Below are 17,083 nucleotides of genomic sequence, written 5' to 3' on the forward strand. Positions count from 1 at the left end.
ACAAGATGTGACCCCACTGGCTTTGATCCGCTATTTTGACACCACTGATAGTTTTAGTATCGATAAATACAAACATTTAAATCACAATGATACTGCATTGACAAAGTTTTCACCAGAAACAGTTTTCCAGCACGAGCAATATTATCTTAATTCGGTTTTTATTTGCTTTTTTATGTGGCATAGAGAAGCTGTCTTTTAAAGAAAATTTTTATTTTCGTCTGAATGTGACATCTTCATGTAATGTACCTATTTTTATCAGGGGCAATTATTTTCTATGGTAAGAAGACTTGATTCGTAAAACAATTTTTGGTACATGTTAAGTTCTACCTGATGACATGCGCCATTAAAAAGTTTCTTTTGTAGCTATCGCTTCTGACAAGCCTACCTTTCCTGGTCATGTTTTGCTCATGTACTTTTTTTTTATCATGAAGTTTGACTCCTCCAGCAGTTATGTTCCAAGGCTAAATGTAATTTTTCTTCGCCTTTGTCTTATTTTTCAAAGAGCTTTTTAAAGATGTAATTCTCACGCAGTACAGTTCATCCATTTAAGGTGTACAGTTCAATGGTTTTACATATGTTCACACAACTGTGAAAGCAGCACCACAATCTACTTTTTGAACTTTTTCATCACCCCCATAAAGAACCCCCAGGCCCATTAGCATCGCCCTTAAATTCCTCCAGCCCCAGGCAACCAGCAATCTACTTCCTATCTCTATGGACTTGCTTATTCTGAACATTTCATATAAATGAAATTGGATAACATGTGGTCCTGTGCGACTGGCTTCTTTCACTTAGTATGTTTCTCAAGGTCATCCATGTTGTAGCCTCTAGCAGAACTTCATTCCTTTTCATTAACAAATAACAATCCATTATGTGGAGGTATCCCATTTTGTTTATCCTTTCATTGGTTGACAGCCACTTACGTTGTTTTCACTTTTTGACTACTGTAAACATTTCGACAAGTTTTTCTCTTGAACATATACCCAGCTGAGAAATTGCTAGGATAAGCTATAACTCTATGTTTGATATTCTGAGAAACTCCAAACCTGTTTTCCAAAGTGGCTGCATCTCCAGCAAATTTTAATAAATAGCAAATTTTGGAATGTGACAGTCTGAGCAATTGTCAAATTTCCCAATGAGAGCATTTTCTAAAATGTTTGCGTATTATCCTGGCCCACCTTTATGATTTTCTGGGCTTCCTCTAAGATGTGATTTTTAGCTTTTTGTCTGTAACAGATTGTACCACTCAGTTTTATCCATGTTATTTTGTGTTGATTATTTCTGTGAGTAATATTAACTATTAATTAAATGAAATTGCTATTTTCTATTTATTTTTGGATTAAAGATCATTAATAGAACAAAGGCACAGGGTCTGGGTACATGTAAAGGTCAAAATGAAAGGATTTAAAAATGAGACCAAAACATTTTGCCTAGTTCTTAAGCTTTGACTCTCTTTATGATCTCCAGTCTCAGACACCTGCCTAAACCTTTCTTCCCCTTCAAAACTCCCTTGCCTTGGCTGTCCCAATATTATATGGTCAGGAAGGACTTATAGATTAATTTAGACTCAGCTATGAATGGGGATAAATATGTGACTTTTCTCAGAGATATTTGCATCTTCAATAGAAAGTGTCTGTCCAGAGATTTTTAGGGGAACCAAGAGTCTCAACTTAAAAAAACCATTTGCAAGGATGAAATTTTTGACTTCATAATGAAGAAAACTCTTGACATCCCTGGAATCCCAGATCCTTAGTCCCAGAAGGCTTTGGAAGTCAGCTCTATCCAAGTCTCATTTGCTTTATAGGGAAACGTTTGCCTGTAGTCAAATCAGCAAGGTGGTATGACTTGGCCAGGGGTCACACAGCAAGTCAGTGACAGAGCTAGGCTTTGGCACCTGGCAGCATCCAGTCATCCAATACCTTTTCCAATGTACATCAGGACATCTCTCAGCACAGACCATGTGGGCACCCTGTTGCTTGAGAATATGCAGAACAAGGGTGGGGGCGTGTAAAATCACCTCTCTAGGGACAGATAGAAATTACACATCAGTAGCCTCAAAGCCACTGAAAGACCTCAGGTAATTACATCGCCAGCCTCCATCTGCTGCAAAGTGACCCCTTGGTCACATCACCAAGTCAGCCCTTTGGGTGTCCGCATCCTTCTGATCTGCATTCTTTTTTTTTTTTTTTTTCTGACCTAATGAGCTCTCAAATCCTTACAACTGCCAGCTAATAGGATGCAAATTGTATATACCATCCAAATACAAAAGACTTGCATGTTCCAATAGATTACTTGATAATTAGGCTTCAAATTACTAATTAATTCATCCTGAAACATAGTCGAGTATGCGGTGTGTGTGTTTTTCTTCCCCCTTCAGAGGAATAACGCAATTTATAAGATGATAATTTTTAGAAATTCCGCCACATAATTAGCCCGCTGCTGCATGGAACTGACCCCCTCCTTCACAGTGTTTGTAATTAGGGTGTAATTATAGAGTTAGAAACCAAGGAAGCTGTTGAAAGGTTTAACAAAAGGAGGGAGCTACATTTTATCTTGCAATTCTTTCCATCCCTGTCAGAATGCAAGCACTTCAACGTAGCCAAAAGCATTCTTGAAACAAATCACTTTGGGCTTTTTTTGTTTTGGCTTGGTTTGGGTTTTTTTATTATTGTTAAAATGTAGTTGATTTACAATTCTGTGCCAATTTTCTGCTGTACAGCAAAGTGAGTCGTACTTATATAAACATTCTTTTCCTCATATCGTCATCCCCCAGAATGTTCTACCCCAAGAGATTGGGCATAGCTCCCTGTGCTCAACAGAACACTTCGCAGGGGTGATTCTCTGGATCTGAGGGGCTGCTAGAAGAAAGAATGGAAGGAAACTATGGTTCAGAGAGGAGAACTTTATAACAGGGAGTCATAAAAAAAGAAAGAAAAGTCCTGCATTTTTTGTCCAGACACCAACCTCAGCTATCTTCTTTGTGACCTTTGGCAAATCTTTGGCCCTCAATTTCCTCATTTGTTCATTGAGACTAATAGTTCCTACTCTGACATGCTCATGCAGTTATTGGGGAAACCAAATATGTTGCTGAATGGCACCATGCTTTGAAAAATTTAAAGTTTTCTGCAGAGGTAGGGAATCCTTATTTAACATGCTAAATCCAGACAATTGTACGTACTCGCATATTGCATGTGTATGACTATGTGCATATATATGTGTATGAATATATATATATTAATATATGTATTCACATGTTATAGATGATAGGGCAGATGTATATTTATATTTTCATAGCATCATATGTCTATATGTCCATAAAGTGGACTTGAACCTTGGAGAAATTGGTAAACTTTACCATTATTTCTTAAAGAAGCCTCTGGGCCCTGGAGCCCACTGGAGAACCAAGCTCTCCCATCTGGCTGTCATTCTTCCTCCAAATCCAGCACCGACTCCCTTTCACTCCCTAATCTGAGACTGTGATCAAAGTAGACATCTACCAGCCAGAGCTTTCCAGAGTTGTAGCTCTTATCTTTGTGATGCATCAGCAGCAGATCTTACACCACCCTAGTGTTTCTCACAAGAAGGATGTGTGGACCTCTATAATGCACCTGCACAGATGGTTTGGGAAACAGTGAGCTAATGGTTAAATTCCTCAATCAATGGGACAAAACATGAGGCCTCACATCCTGGGACAAATGATTAAATTATTCATATTGATCCTTTGAGTTTCATTGACATAAAAAATACAATATTTAAAATTGTTACAGAGAACTAGCAGACCTCTGAGAATTTAGAAAGGGTCCAGCAGACCCCAATTTGACAAACACTGAAGGACTGAAGGTATTGGCTGTCTTTCGATGTGGACCATATGGGACCTCCTGGGGGTTAATAACAGTAATAGCGATTCCTTCCATCTTTACACCATGTTAGAGCTTGCATGACATTTTTGCATGAATCACAGCACTGGGTTTTGCACTTCACAGTACTCCTAGGAAGTAAAGAATGCCCATTTTACAGAAGTGAGAACCAAGGCTTGGAGATGCTATATGATTGAGCTGCAGAAGAGGAAGGCAAGCACTAGCCAACAGCGTTTGGCTCTCAGGAATCAGACCAAAACCAAATGATGTGATCCAAAGAATAAGATGACTGACCAGACTAATTTAATGCCAAGCTACTGAAACCACTGTACTAGAATGCCTTAAACCCCAAATAAATAACTGTAATGATAATGACAGAAGTGATAAGTTCAATTCATTAATTGACTGCTACATTCCAGACACTATGATATACACTTAAATAAGTATCTATTAAATCCTCATAATAGTCCTTGAGTTTGAGAATATGATCCCCACTTTTCAGATGAAGAAACTGAGGTTCAGACAGATTAGTGAGATTTCTAGCCACAGAGTTTAGAAAGTTATGGAGCTGGGCTTACCCTCCAGGGCTATAGACTACTAAAATTCATGTTCTTACTACTGTGCCATGTGACTGCTGAGCATGAGAAATGGAGGGCAGGTGCAGAGGGGAGGGCTGGCTCTTGATAAGAGGACTTGAGCTTAAATATTGCCTACAATTGCAGCAACAGACCTGGAATTCAAACTTAGGCTCTTAAACCCCATTGGGTATCTCTTTCATTGTATATTGACGGAATTTCATTACAATAATGCAGTTGGCCTTCTGTATCTGTGGGTTCCACATTCACAGATTGACTAACTGCAGGTCAAAGAGATTTAAAAAAAAAAATCCAGAAAGTTCCAAAAAGCAAAACTTGAATTTGCCACACACCAGCAACTATCTACATAGCATTTATACTGTATTTCTAGCTATTAATATAGCATTTACATTTTATCAGGTACTATAAGTAATCTAGAGAGGAATTAAAGCATACAGGAGGATGTGTGTAGGTTATATGCAAATACTGCATCATTTTATTTAATGGACTTGAGCATCCACTGATTTTAATATATCTGGGGGTTCCTGGGACAGTCCCCTGCATATATCAAGGAACAACTATAATTTCTAGTGCATAGATAGCTGAGGAAGAGACCATGAGGTCAGGTCATCCCAGGTCTTAATAGGGTATTTGGAGACCAGGGTGGGAAGCCATTCCCACTGTGTGGTTGCAGATGACCTGTGAAATGTTAGAGTTGCAAGTTCTGGTTCATGCGGCAGATCACCAAAGCTTCCAGCTCCACGCTGCTGCCCCTCTGCTATATCTATCCCAAGAAGAACTGCTTTTTCATCTCCTTGCTCCCCTGTGGTGAGAAGCTGTAAGCCCAACCTTCCGTGGTTTCTTCTGACCCCACCATCTCAGTATCACACATGGTCACATTTAGTTTCCGTGTGGGTTCTTTGGTCAGGTAGGTGGTTTGGTAGTTGGGGAGGGTGGATCTGGGGTTAGACAGACCTGAGTTTGAATTCTGCCTTTATACTTATTAGCTGTGTGATATTTATCAGGTTACCCACCCTCTCTGAGTTTTCACTGCCCCATCTGAGAAAAAAAAAGGAATGTGATACCAATCTACCTCTTCATGGGGTATCATGTGAATTAAGCAAAATAATACTTTATAAAGTGCCTATACTAAAACCTAGCCCCAACTAAGCACTCAGTAAAAGTTAGCAATTACCACCGCAATAATCATTGTCATTGCCATCATCATCATTAGCGGGGAAAGAAAACACTTAATATCTGGGGACAAGATACTGTCCTTAAAGCCCCTCAGACTCCTCCGAGACTAAAACTCATCCACAACTGATACCCAGTTATGTAATGCCTATCCTTCTTACTTGTCTGTAAGCTCTTGGAGAAAGGAATACCTTTCTCACTGATGAATTCCCAGTTCACCAGGCAAAGTGACTGAATGAATGAATGAGTAAAATGACTTCTCAGGAAATAAAGGCTTACCACTTACCACATGCACTTAAAGGCAGATTCCTTGTGTCTATGCTAAAAGAAGCACAAGTTGGGGGAAAGATGAATACAGCTATGACTATGTAAATGAATAGGTAGAAATGGGCCCCAAAGGGCTATTAATCCACTTCCCATAAAGGGCCAGAATATCCTCTGCAACATCCCTAACAGAAACCCATCCATCTGGTTCCTGCTTGAATGATACCCAGAGATAGGAAATGTGTTCCTGTAAGTCAATCTTTCTCTTCCCAAAGGTCTGCGATGGTTTCCGCAATCATCCTTAAACAAGGCCAGGTCTGCCCTGTGTTACCCTCTCCTCCCTGCTGGTTCCATCTTCCATCTCAGGAATCTTACAGAACAAGTCTGCTACCCTTCGCCCACAAAGCAGCCTTTGTGTATTTGGAACTGCCTACTCTGCTTCCCATGGTGTTTGTTCCTCCAGCCTGGACACCCCCTTGTCCCCTCCGGGCCTTCTTATAGGACGTGGATCTAATACCTAACCAAACAAACATCACAGATGGACCAAGCATGTCTTGTGCCTTCCACCACCCTGGGATCCTACCAGAAGGCCTAAGAAGTACACAGCTTGAATTTTGTCCTGGAAGCACCTTGGCTTTGTCTTCCAGCTAGATTGGAACATGGTTTTCAAAGAATGCCAGAGAAGAATCACAACTTGTGACAGTAATGCAAGCCCCATAAATGGCTACCCCAACTACCAGGGTTGGATGGGCAAAAAGAGGCCTCTGGAGGCTGCTGGTTTTAGGAAGGATCCTGATGGGACATCCCTGAGGCCAATGGTGCTGTGAAGAGTGTGCATTTGCCCTGGCTTGAGGAATCCAAGAGAGCTAGAGCCGCAGGGTCCCCAGGAACTCACCTCACCCAAAACCCCACCCTTGCTTTGTAAAATAGGCACTGAAGGCCCAGAGAAGGGATGTGACCTGCTTGAACTCATTCAGAAGTTCAGCAGGAGCATTAAGCTTGAATTCGAAGAAACAGTTTGCTTTGTTCTTTTGTTGCTTCTTTTACCCCTTCGCTGCCTCTCAATGTCGTGTGTGTGTCTGTGTGCGTGAGAGCAAAAGAAACATACCAAAACAGGAGACAGAAAGCAAGGTCGAGAAGCATTTCCCACTCCCACCCCCACCCAGGCCCCTCTCAGAGTCCCTCTTCACCAACAGAGTCCACCCCAGTTTCTGCTTCTCCCTCCACACAGCCTCCCTTTTCTCCTTCTGCTTCACCTTGCTCTTCCGTAACAGTGAGGAAAAGAAAGTAGATGGGTAGAAGGCCAAAGCTCAGATACCAAAGAATGCGCCCTTCCCAAGTGGCCCAAGCATCACAGCAGACAAGGCTGAGTCTTATCTCTCTCTTTGTACTCACACCTCACATTCCAGAATAATCCACCTTAGAGAATCCTGAGGGTCTGCCACCCTCCAAGAAAGGTGAGATAATATTCTCATTCTATGAGACAGAAAAAGGAGGTTCAAGTTGCTGAAGAAACTCTTCCAAGGTCATGCTATAGCTGGATTTTGAACTCAAACTTTTTAATTCCAAGATTAGCTTGTTGTCCATTGGGCCACTTGGCCCAAATCAAGGAAATCTTTGTGACTCTCAAACCTATTGTAACTAAGAAAGCTGAGAGATAAACTCCTTTTCTTCTGAAACCACCTGGGTTTGGGAGTTTGCTCAGCCACTTACTAGCTGTGTAACTTTGGGCAAGTTGCTTCACCTCTCTGTACCTCAGTTTCCTCATCCATAGGTGGGAATATTAATGCATCCCTCACAAGATAAAGATAACACAAGGTAATTTATGTCATGTTTTACAAAAGTGAGTGCAGCAATAAAGCCTAGGGTCTCATCCTAATTCTGCTACTAACTCATTACCCTTTGCAAAAAATCGTATATTTTTGAGGGTCTCATGGTGTTGAAGATTTGGGTCAGTGTTTTCAAAGGGAATACATTATCAAAAGGACCTTTCAATATGTGCAACTTACGGTTCTAGTCTTCCTGCCTCTCCCTGCAGTCCAGAGGTGCCAAAACAAATCTCTCAAAGCTGTCCTGGTTCCCATCATCATAAGGGAGAAGCCACTCCATTCAGCTCAAGCACTGGGTGTTTGCATCCTTTGCTCTTGCCACCCAGGTACATGGTGGTAATCTGGAGGAACCCTTTCCATGCTGAGTCAGTGGGTTATGGCAGGCACATAAGCTAGTCACTGTAACTGCTCTTCCAGGGAATGGAAGCCACCAGCTTACAAGCAGAAGGGGCAGAATCCTTAAGCACCAATTGGGCAGGAGGTTGGTGTAATGTGCAACTAGAAGGGTTCAGTCCTCACTTCCTTACTTGTCCCCCTTTTTAAGCAGACAAAGAGACTCTAGGGCACTCTAGGTGAGTACTTACTACGTGCATAGATGGTGTTCTAAAAATCTGACATATATTAATGTAGTTAATCCTCCCACCGGCCCTTTGACATAAATACTGTCATGATCCTTATTTTGCAGGGAAGGGTGCTGAGGCACAGAAAGGCTGAGAAGCTCTTCCGCAGTCACACAGACAAGCAGGGGCAGAGCCAAGATTTTAATCCAGGCTGATGTGTACATGCATTTCCCAGTTCACTGTCTTGTCACTCTGACTGGGAATCTCCAAGCATGTATGTTTTCTGATTAGAGGCTTCTCCCCGACATGCTTCACCCAATCAAAGCCACCTCTTCTTTCAGCCCCACTGCTTCCACTGAGAAGCCTTCCCTGAGTTCCAAGGTCTCAATGGGTTCTACTTAATTTTGCTCTATAATTACATGGGAAAATTGGCATTTCTAACTAAACCTTAAGTAACTTGAAAATAAGAACTATCTTATTCTCTGCTGCATCCCTTTATCCAGGATGTGCCTGGCAATATTAGATACTCACAAGTGGATGGGTGAATGTGTGAATGCATGGATGCATGAACGTATGAATGAATGAATAATTAAAATAATCCTTTCCCCATTCCTAGTATATTTCAAATTTATCATATGTTTGGACTTTCATTCATTTTTACTGAGCATTTGATGAGTGTCCAAGCTATGAGAGCCCCTGAGAATGCTTAAATTGGCATTTCATCAAAAAAAGTGGGCTTGCTATAGTCTGTACTTAATCTTCCTATAGGACAAGAAGGTTTTCATCACGTGTAAGGAAAAACACTGTTGGTTACAAGTTTCCCCAGAACTCCAGCCGTAAGGGTCCACCGGCCATTAGGCTGAAATTTCAATTAGCCTTTGGTTCTTGCTCTGAAGTGGCAGTGGCTGGGTGTCGCCTTGACTGCAGCCACTTAGAACAGAGTTGAGATAACAGCTGGCTCTGGAAGACCAACCAATCCCAGGCCAGAGAATGCACTTCCTCATTCACGCATTGGCAGCGCAGCCTGGGGGCCCTTGACCTTCTGCCACAAAGCGGCGGCATTTTATCCTAAGCCCACCAGCGCAAGAGAACGAGGTGTATGAGATCCTGACTGCCTTCTATGACTTGTCCACAGTGGACACCTGTTTGGGGGATAGGTCTGTTTGTATGTTTGCAGATTTCCAAGTGTACAGGGGCCTGCCTCCCTAGTTTCAAAAGTACTTGGATAAGAATTAACACCAGTGATTTTCTCCAGTGTGAATGGTGTTTTAGCTGGTTTAAGCACAGCTACCATAGCTTATTGACTTGGTGGGAACCAGATACGCTATGTTATGAGGGATTATGTAGGGTGAGGATACATTCAAGTTTCAATTGGTTAAAACAGGACAATCAGAAGACCTTATGCAGAGATATGGCTATTTGAGGACACAACTAAGTCCTCAGCCCAGGAATATTCCATGGATCCATGTAAATCCGTATTCATGTGCACACACCTGTGTAATCATAGGATTGCAGATCAAAGCTGGAGAAGCCCAGAGGAGACAAATCATCTGGCTCAGAAATTTCCAAACTTTTCTGTTCAAATCTCTATTTTCAAATGGAATCTTGGGGAGAACCCCAGTATGTAAAAGAGATAAAAAGCAGCTTTGGTGGAAGATGGAGGGTGGGAGTCTAGGGCCCCATTCTTCTGCCTTTCCCCTAAGGCAGCCTCAGAAATGCCTGCAACCTAGGACAGCAGTTGAAAGATCATTGATCCAGCCAATGGCCTCATTTTGCAGAGCAATAATAATCTAGTGCCTGGAGAGGGTGAGAACATTGCCCAAGGGGAAGGAGGTTCAAAGACAGGACAGAACTTATGCAGTCGTCCCTAAAACTGTTTGTCTGACACTTATTTATGACTGAGTTCAGAATATACTACATAAAAAAGTCAAGAACAAAACAAAACTGAGAGGCTGAGGGGTAACTGCATGGAAGCTTATAAGAAAACCACGAAATGGATGAGTGAAGACATTTATTGTCCATTCCTTCATCCCTTTCTGTGAATGAAGTGATCAGCCTGCTCCAGGTACCATGGGGACCAAGATTCCTGCCCTCTAGCTTCCTGTGTTCTTCCAGAGCAGATGAGAAATAAGACTGCAGTCAGAGAGAAAGCTGGGAGAGGCCCCGAGAGAGAAAAATAAAGAGCTTTATGGTTCACAGTCCAAGTACCAGCACACATTAAAGGAGCTGAAGACTAACTCCAGGTCTCCCAGAAGCCTGCTAATCCCTACTTATTATCAGAATGCAGGCCAGTCCAAGGGCTTCATTGCAGGATGAGAGAGAAATGGATCAGACTGATGGGACCTGTGTTGAAGAGGCAGAACGTACAGTGCTTAGAAAACAAGCCAGGCGTTTTGTCACTTGCTATGACCATGGTCTCTACCCCTCACTTAGCTGTATAACCTTGGGCAGAAGCTACTCCATTCCTTTAAGAGTCCGCGTTCTGTTTTGCAAAGTGGGAATGAAAAAAAGTACTCACTTCGTAGGATTGTTATGAGGATTAAATGAGATCATACAGATAAAGCTCTCGGCATGGTGTCTACTGCATAGTACAGGTCTGATACAGGTTAGGCACTGTGGTTGTTGTTGTCATTATGATTTTAGCCAAAGACCACCTCCCATGACTTTTGTCCACTGGTTGATTCTCACCCGCCTTCCAGAACCTCAACAAACAAATCTTGTGCCTCTTTGCCCACGACAGTCCTTCTGGGATTCGAATATATCTTTCACTTCACCTCTTAGTCTTCCATTACTTTTCAGGTTGACCATCCCCACTTTTTTCCAAGCATTTTGAATGTAAGGAGACTTTTCAAACTGTGCTTCCCTGTAACTAGCCTTTCAATAGAGCTGTCATCTAAGAACTTACCTGACAACTGGGGAGAAACCTGGCATGTTCAACTCATGCTCTTCAGAGTATAAAACGCAAGTTCTTGAATTTGTTCTAATCTCACTTCTTCTAGATCTCAGGGGGGATCAGAAGGAAGAAGGGCTCTTTCCCAAGTCCCAGGGCTTGTTAATAAACCTTCTCCCTGGCCCCTTTCCCTAAATAATGCTGGATGCGCCCTCTTCCTTCCACGGGTGTAGTATCCACACAGGCAGGATCATGAGGCTGAACGGCTCACCCCTGACCCCTTAAAAGAAGCCCAGAGGAAAAGGAAATCTGGCTTTGAAGAGAAAGTGTTTCATCCTCTGAAAGTTATGTTCCTATTCGCCTGCCTCCTGTTTGTTCAAGTGTCTTGCCTGACCCGGAGCCTGTCTTTGAAGCAGTTGTAATAGCACCTAACCTCTTTTTTGACCCAGGGATCATGATGATGGTGAGTGGATGGTAATAATAACAGCTAGCATCCATTAAGCACTTACTATGTGCCAAACATAGCTCTAAGTGCTTACATGTTTGTTTGTTTGTTTTAATCCTACCCCCATTCAATCCTGTAGGTGCTATTATACCTGCATTTTGAAGACTGGAGAACTAAGTCTCAGAGAGGTTAAATAACTAGGAAGCACACAAAATCAGGTTCTTTTGTTTCCAGGCACACATGATAATTAATAGTCATTATGTTAGCCCAGAGCCTCCTCAGGATTCTCAAAGCATCTTTGAAATCTTTACAACAACATGAAAGCATGTCTAATGTGGTTATAGTGTTAAACATCTCTTTAGGATATCATAATTATTTGAAACACCTTTTCATTCTAATCCTTTGAAAATTATAACTGACAAATGATAGATAAAATGACTATCTTAACTGGTTTACTTAATTGAGCATTTTTCTCCCCATCGTGCTATTCAAATGACTGGTCAGCATTGCATTGCCTCCTAAAATGAGTATATAGGAAATACAGATCCTAATCCCAGCTAACCTTCTAACCAGCCACACAACAATAGGTCACTCATCTGCTCTCTGGACAATGAAGGGTTTTATCTGATCTCCAATATCTTTGCTTCAGATATCCATAAATTATGGCCCATGGGTCAAATCCAACTGCCATTTGATTTTGTTTGGCTCATGAGCTGAGAATGGTTTTTACATTTTTAAAATATTAGAAAAAATGAAAAGAAAAATGATATTTCATGACATGTGAAGATTATGTGAATTCAAGTTTCAGTGGACACAATCATGCTTATTCATCTTCTGTGGTCTAGGGCAGCTTTCATGCTATAATGGCAGCATTGAATCATTATGACAGAAACCACACAGCCCACAAGCCTAAAATATTCACAATATGACCCTTTACCAAAAAAAAAAATGCTGACTCCTGGCATTGATATGGGGTGGGTAGGCACTAATAGACTTCAAACAAATCAGAGGCTTTAGAAACATTTAACCAAACTTAGGAGACTGGTGTCAAGGAGAAAAACCTACTGTGCTCTCCCACAGATGTTCCTTTAAGACAGAAAGCTATATTGGAAGGGCCCACTTTGGCAAAGTGAAACCCTTATTCTAAGTTATTAACTGTCAGGCACACTGTCTGGTCTTCTTTGTCCCTGTCTGGGGCAATCTGGAAACACCATCCTAAAGCTATGCTCTGATGTTCCTCCACTGGCAAAGCCAGGTAACACAAAGATGAAGAGAGATTTGATGGTTGGACCACAGTTTGAACTGCTGCTTGGGGTGCTCTCAGGGGAGTTCCCCAAAATCTCTGAACCAGAGCTCCTCACACTTGACAGTGGGACGGATGCCCACTCATTTACGCAAATAAGCACCTCCTGCCTACTTTCAGGGTTGTTTGGGAGGATTAAATAGGATTATGTATATAAAGCATGTAACAGAACGCCTGGCTCAGGACAAGAGCTTGGGAAATGTTCAATAAACCCAGTGGTGACTGTCGACTGATTATTTCACTTTTCAGTGTTAAATGACAACAACTTACTAGTTCTCAAAAGGCTGCTTAGATGAAGTTATGTAATGCATAAGAAGGGACAGTTTGGCCATGGTCATTTCTGTCATTCTTAAGAACAATGCTTTTGAATCTGTGTTTCAAAAGATCAGTTAATAGCATCGGTGATCTTTAATTCAAGGCCAAGAGACAACAAATTAGGGAGGACTCCCTTAACAGACCACATCAAAGATTCAGCCAGTGCAATGACTTCTCTTCCCTGTTCTGCCACTGCTGCTCCCACGCCCCCCACTTCACAGGGACTTCTAGACTATTCTGAACCAGGGAGGCACATCAGATGTACGTGAGGATCTCCTTTTATTTTCCAATAGTACTAAGAAGAGAACACATTCACATGGTGAAAAAGACTAAAATTTACCATGGAAAGCAAATGCCTGTTCTGTCCAATCTCATACATCTTAGGAATAACTATTTTAAACCTTTTCTGTGTTTGATGGTTCTAGTGGTCTCCTCTACACTTCTAAGGAATATAGCTATGTCTTTTTTTCTTGCTTTATCAACATGTTTTCTTTTTATTTAGGGCCCCACCTGTGGCATATGGAAGTTCTTAGGATAAGGGTCTAATCAGAGCTGCAGCTGGGGCCTATGCCACAGCAACACTGGACCCAAGCCATATCTGTGACCTATACTGCAGCTTGTGGAAACCCCAGATCATTAACCCACTGACCCAGGCAAGGGCTCAAACCTGCATCCTCAAGGAGACAGTGTCGGGTTCTTAACCTGCTGAGCCACAGCAGGAACTCCTGCTTTATCAACTTTAATCCCATGTGTGGCTCCCTAATTAAAAAGATGATGAACCACTGCATACTATTTCCACCATCTTGTCCTCACCGTTCGTAAGTTACACTATATTTGGAATTCTTCTAATGAATAGCTTTATGATATAGTGAGCCTTGATTTTTGATTGACCAGCATTAGAGCTTTATAAAAATAGAGATTATAGTTTCCTCTCCAGGGCTCCTGAATGGCAATAATTAGGGATGGCTATTATGCAAAAGCTCCCTAAGGTATTATGATGGGTCCCTCAGGTGAAGGACCTTTATCCTAAGAGCCTGCAGGACACCAGTCTGTTCATTCGCACATGACTGAAAAAGGCAGGCAGAGCATTCTTCTGCTGTCACCCATTCATCAGCAGCAGGTTGGACAGTGACAAAGGCCACAGAGGAACTGAAGAAGCAGCCAGGAGCCTTGTGACCTAACAGCTCTAAGAGCACACTCATCACAAAGCTTCATCTCCGATGAGAAACAGAGTCACTTCGTGAAGGGCACCATCCAGTCCAGTGCTGGAGGGACCGTAGGAGCATCCAGATTTAGGAGACCTGAATTTTCATGCTGATTAACTTGACTAGAAGCAACTTGTAGATTAATTTCATTTTCATTCAACAGTCACCACGTACTGAGCAATGGAAGCAGTGTTTGGGGGCATGTTATAAAACAAGCCAAATGGCTCAGCGAGTGGTGAAGATCAAACTTCACAGTTTAAATCTTTAATAAAATTAGCAATATTGCATCCGTCTTTAATATTATATAATTAATAGCACAGATAAAGCAGATAAAGAAAAATGTACTAATTACCAACTATTACCCCCTAAGCGTTTTTAATAAAATAGCAAAAAATATTAGAAAATGGTTGAATTAAACTTTGTTTAATGAGTATGCTCAGGGGAATCAACTGGGTGTGTTGAATTTCCCAGTTGACCGATAGGCAAATAGTTAACACCCCTATTTTCTTCTCTTAGTCAAGAACACTTCTCTATGGGAAAGGTCCATTTGCTTGCATTATAGAGAAATCAAGCCTAATAACTCTAAGAGACTGCTTTCTTAGTGATTAAAGGTGTGGAGATTCAAGATTACCAGTCCTGCCTGAAATCTTACACAGAGGAAGGGGAGGCTATTTTCTATTAGATAAATGCACACAGATGCCAAGCAATTCCCTTATTTTGTATTTTCCCTCTAAGAGCACAGATAAGAGCTTGTTTTATCATTGGCCCTTCTTTCTCAGGGGAGCTGAGAAGTTCAGTTAGAGGTCCCATCAGTTTGATTAGACGTAACTGAGGTTTGGCTCCAGTAACCTTGTAGCCAGACATTCTGGTGATGGAGTTGAGTGGCATTTATGTTCGAATAAACTCTGCCATTTCCTTTGGCCCCCATTACACTGATGGGGGCAGTCAGTACAAAATGCTCGGGAGCTTTTTACAGATTTTTCAAGCGACAGAATTTGACTACAGGACATCACTTTCATTTTATGCTCTCAATAGTTATTTTACAAACGAGATGATTTTTAAAATCTCTAAAAATCATGGGAAATTTCTCAGCTGTGCATGAGCTTTTACCCCATGGTGGGATGGTTGTGATCTTAGGTAGGAGAACATGTTGGAATGCATATCGGGTGTGAGGACCTAATTCTGATTTCACACTTACTAACAGCTTGCTAGAACACTTGTGCAAATCAGTAGAGCTATACGAAAGTCTGTAAATGGTAGCTATGAGAAAAGGTAATTGCAAAATATATTTCCAACATGAGCTTCTCTTTTCAACCAATTAAAACCATCCACTGGCCTTTATTGCCTGCCAATCATATTTCCCCTGGCTAATGAGCATTCTTGCTTGAGGAAGGTCTTTAACTTTTATTCATTCACTCAGCACATTTGTATTACACACCTCCTCTGTGCCAGGCATAGTTCTAGGTGCTAGGCTCTAGGAGTTATCGGTGAACAAAACAGAAAAAGTTCCCATTGCTCTCATGGAGCTGACATTTCAATGCAAAAAGAGCAGATGAGGGAACAAATGAGTGACCAAGATCTTCTCAAAGGGTGATAAACAGCACTGAGAAGGAACTGACGGGACTGGGTATTGCAGTGACTTGATTGGGATCCACTAGAAGCAGGTGTCAAGACAGCAATCAAGTACAAGTAGCTTCTTGGGAGGCGAATCCCAGAAACAGCAGCAGGGAATCAGGGATGTGAGGTAGGGAAGGGATAGCCGGCAGCTGGTAAAGGTACATAAGACACTTACCCTTGGAACTTGTTACACTCACCACTAGAATAGTACATTGTAGGTTCTCAAAAATATTCCTTGAATGATGAGGCATGCTTCTGTCCCTTAGAAGCATGCCTCAGGGTTATCCGTGCTGGAGTGCCTATCTACTAACTCCCCGTCTGTCACTGGTGAGGGCTGCTCTGGGTGTGTGAACTCCCCGATACGTCTGGTTTACCCTGCATGCAGGGGAAATATTAGGTATTTGCAGTTAGTAGGTAAAGCGGAATATCAGGGTCTAAGGGGGAGTCGAAATGTGCAGGGCACCGACAGCATCTACCACAAGGCGAGCATTTTGTCTTTAGATAAGGGGTCAGGGAAGAGTTCTCTGAAGAGATTGCATTTTGGCTGAGATCCAAATGACGGAAAGGCGCTGGCCAGGGAAAGCACACCTCCAGGCAGAGAGGATAGTCAGGCAAAGGCGCAGAGCAGAACTGAGCTCCGTTTGCTTATAAAACAGAAATAATGAAGAATCACAGAAGTTCAGAGACATGGGGTATGGGGAGTGTCTTTCAGTTGTGAAGTCATGGATGACTAGACCTTGAAAGGAAAGCGGATCAAGTCAGTGAGAAATTAAGAGACATGGACATATATGTGCGACTGGGTCACTTGCGTGTACAGCAGAAATTGATAGAACATTGTAAATCAACTGTACGAGAAAAAGCTAAAATCTAAAAAAAGACAAAAAACTAAACCAAAATAATAATAATAAAAAGAGAGACACGGACAGTGTCCTAGGAGCTCCAGGCAGAGCTGGGGCTAGCGTGCAGGGCTCTCAGCCACCAATCCCTGGGTCTCCCCACCCTCAACCCACCAAACTGCTTCCCTTGCTT

General features: G+C 42.0%; 1 protein-coding gene across 2 annotated transcripts in view; it reads left to right on the plus strand.

The window, feature by feature from the left end:
* The window catches only part of GRIA1 (glutamate ionotropic receptor AMPA type subunit 1), a 323,216-nt gene that overhangs the window by 180,442 nt on the left and 125,691 nt on the right, over positions 1-17,083 (plus strand). The gene's annotated exons all lie outside the window — the stretch shown is intronic.

This window comes from Phacochoerus africanus, chromosome 1 (assembly GCF_016906955.1).
Source record: "Phacochoerus africanus isolate WHEZ1 chromosome 1, ROS_Pafr_v1, whole genome shotgun sequence".
Taxonomy (NCBI): Eukaryota; Metazoa; Chordata; class Mammalia; order Artiodactyla; family Suidae; genus Phacochoerus; species Phacochoerus africanus.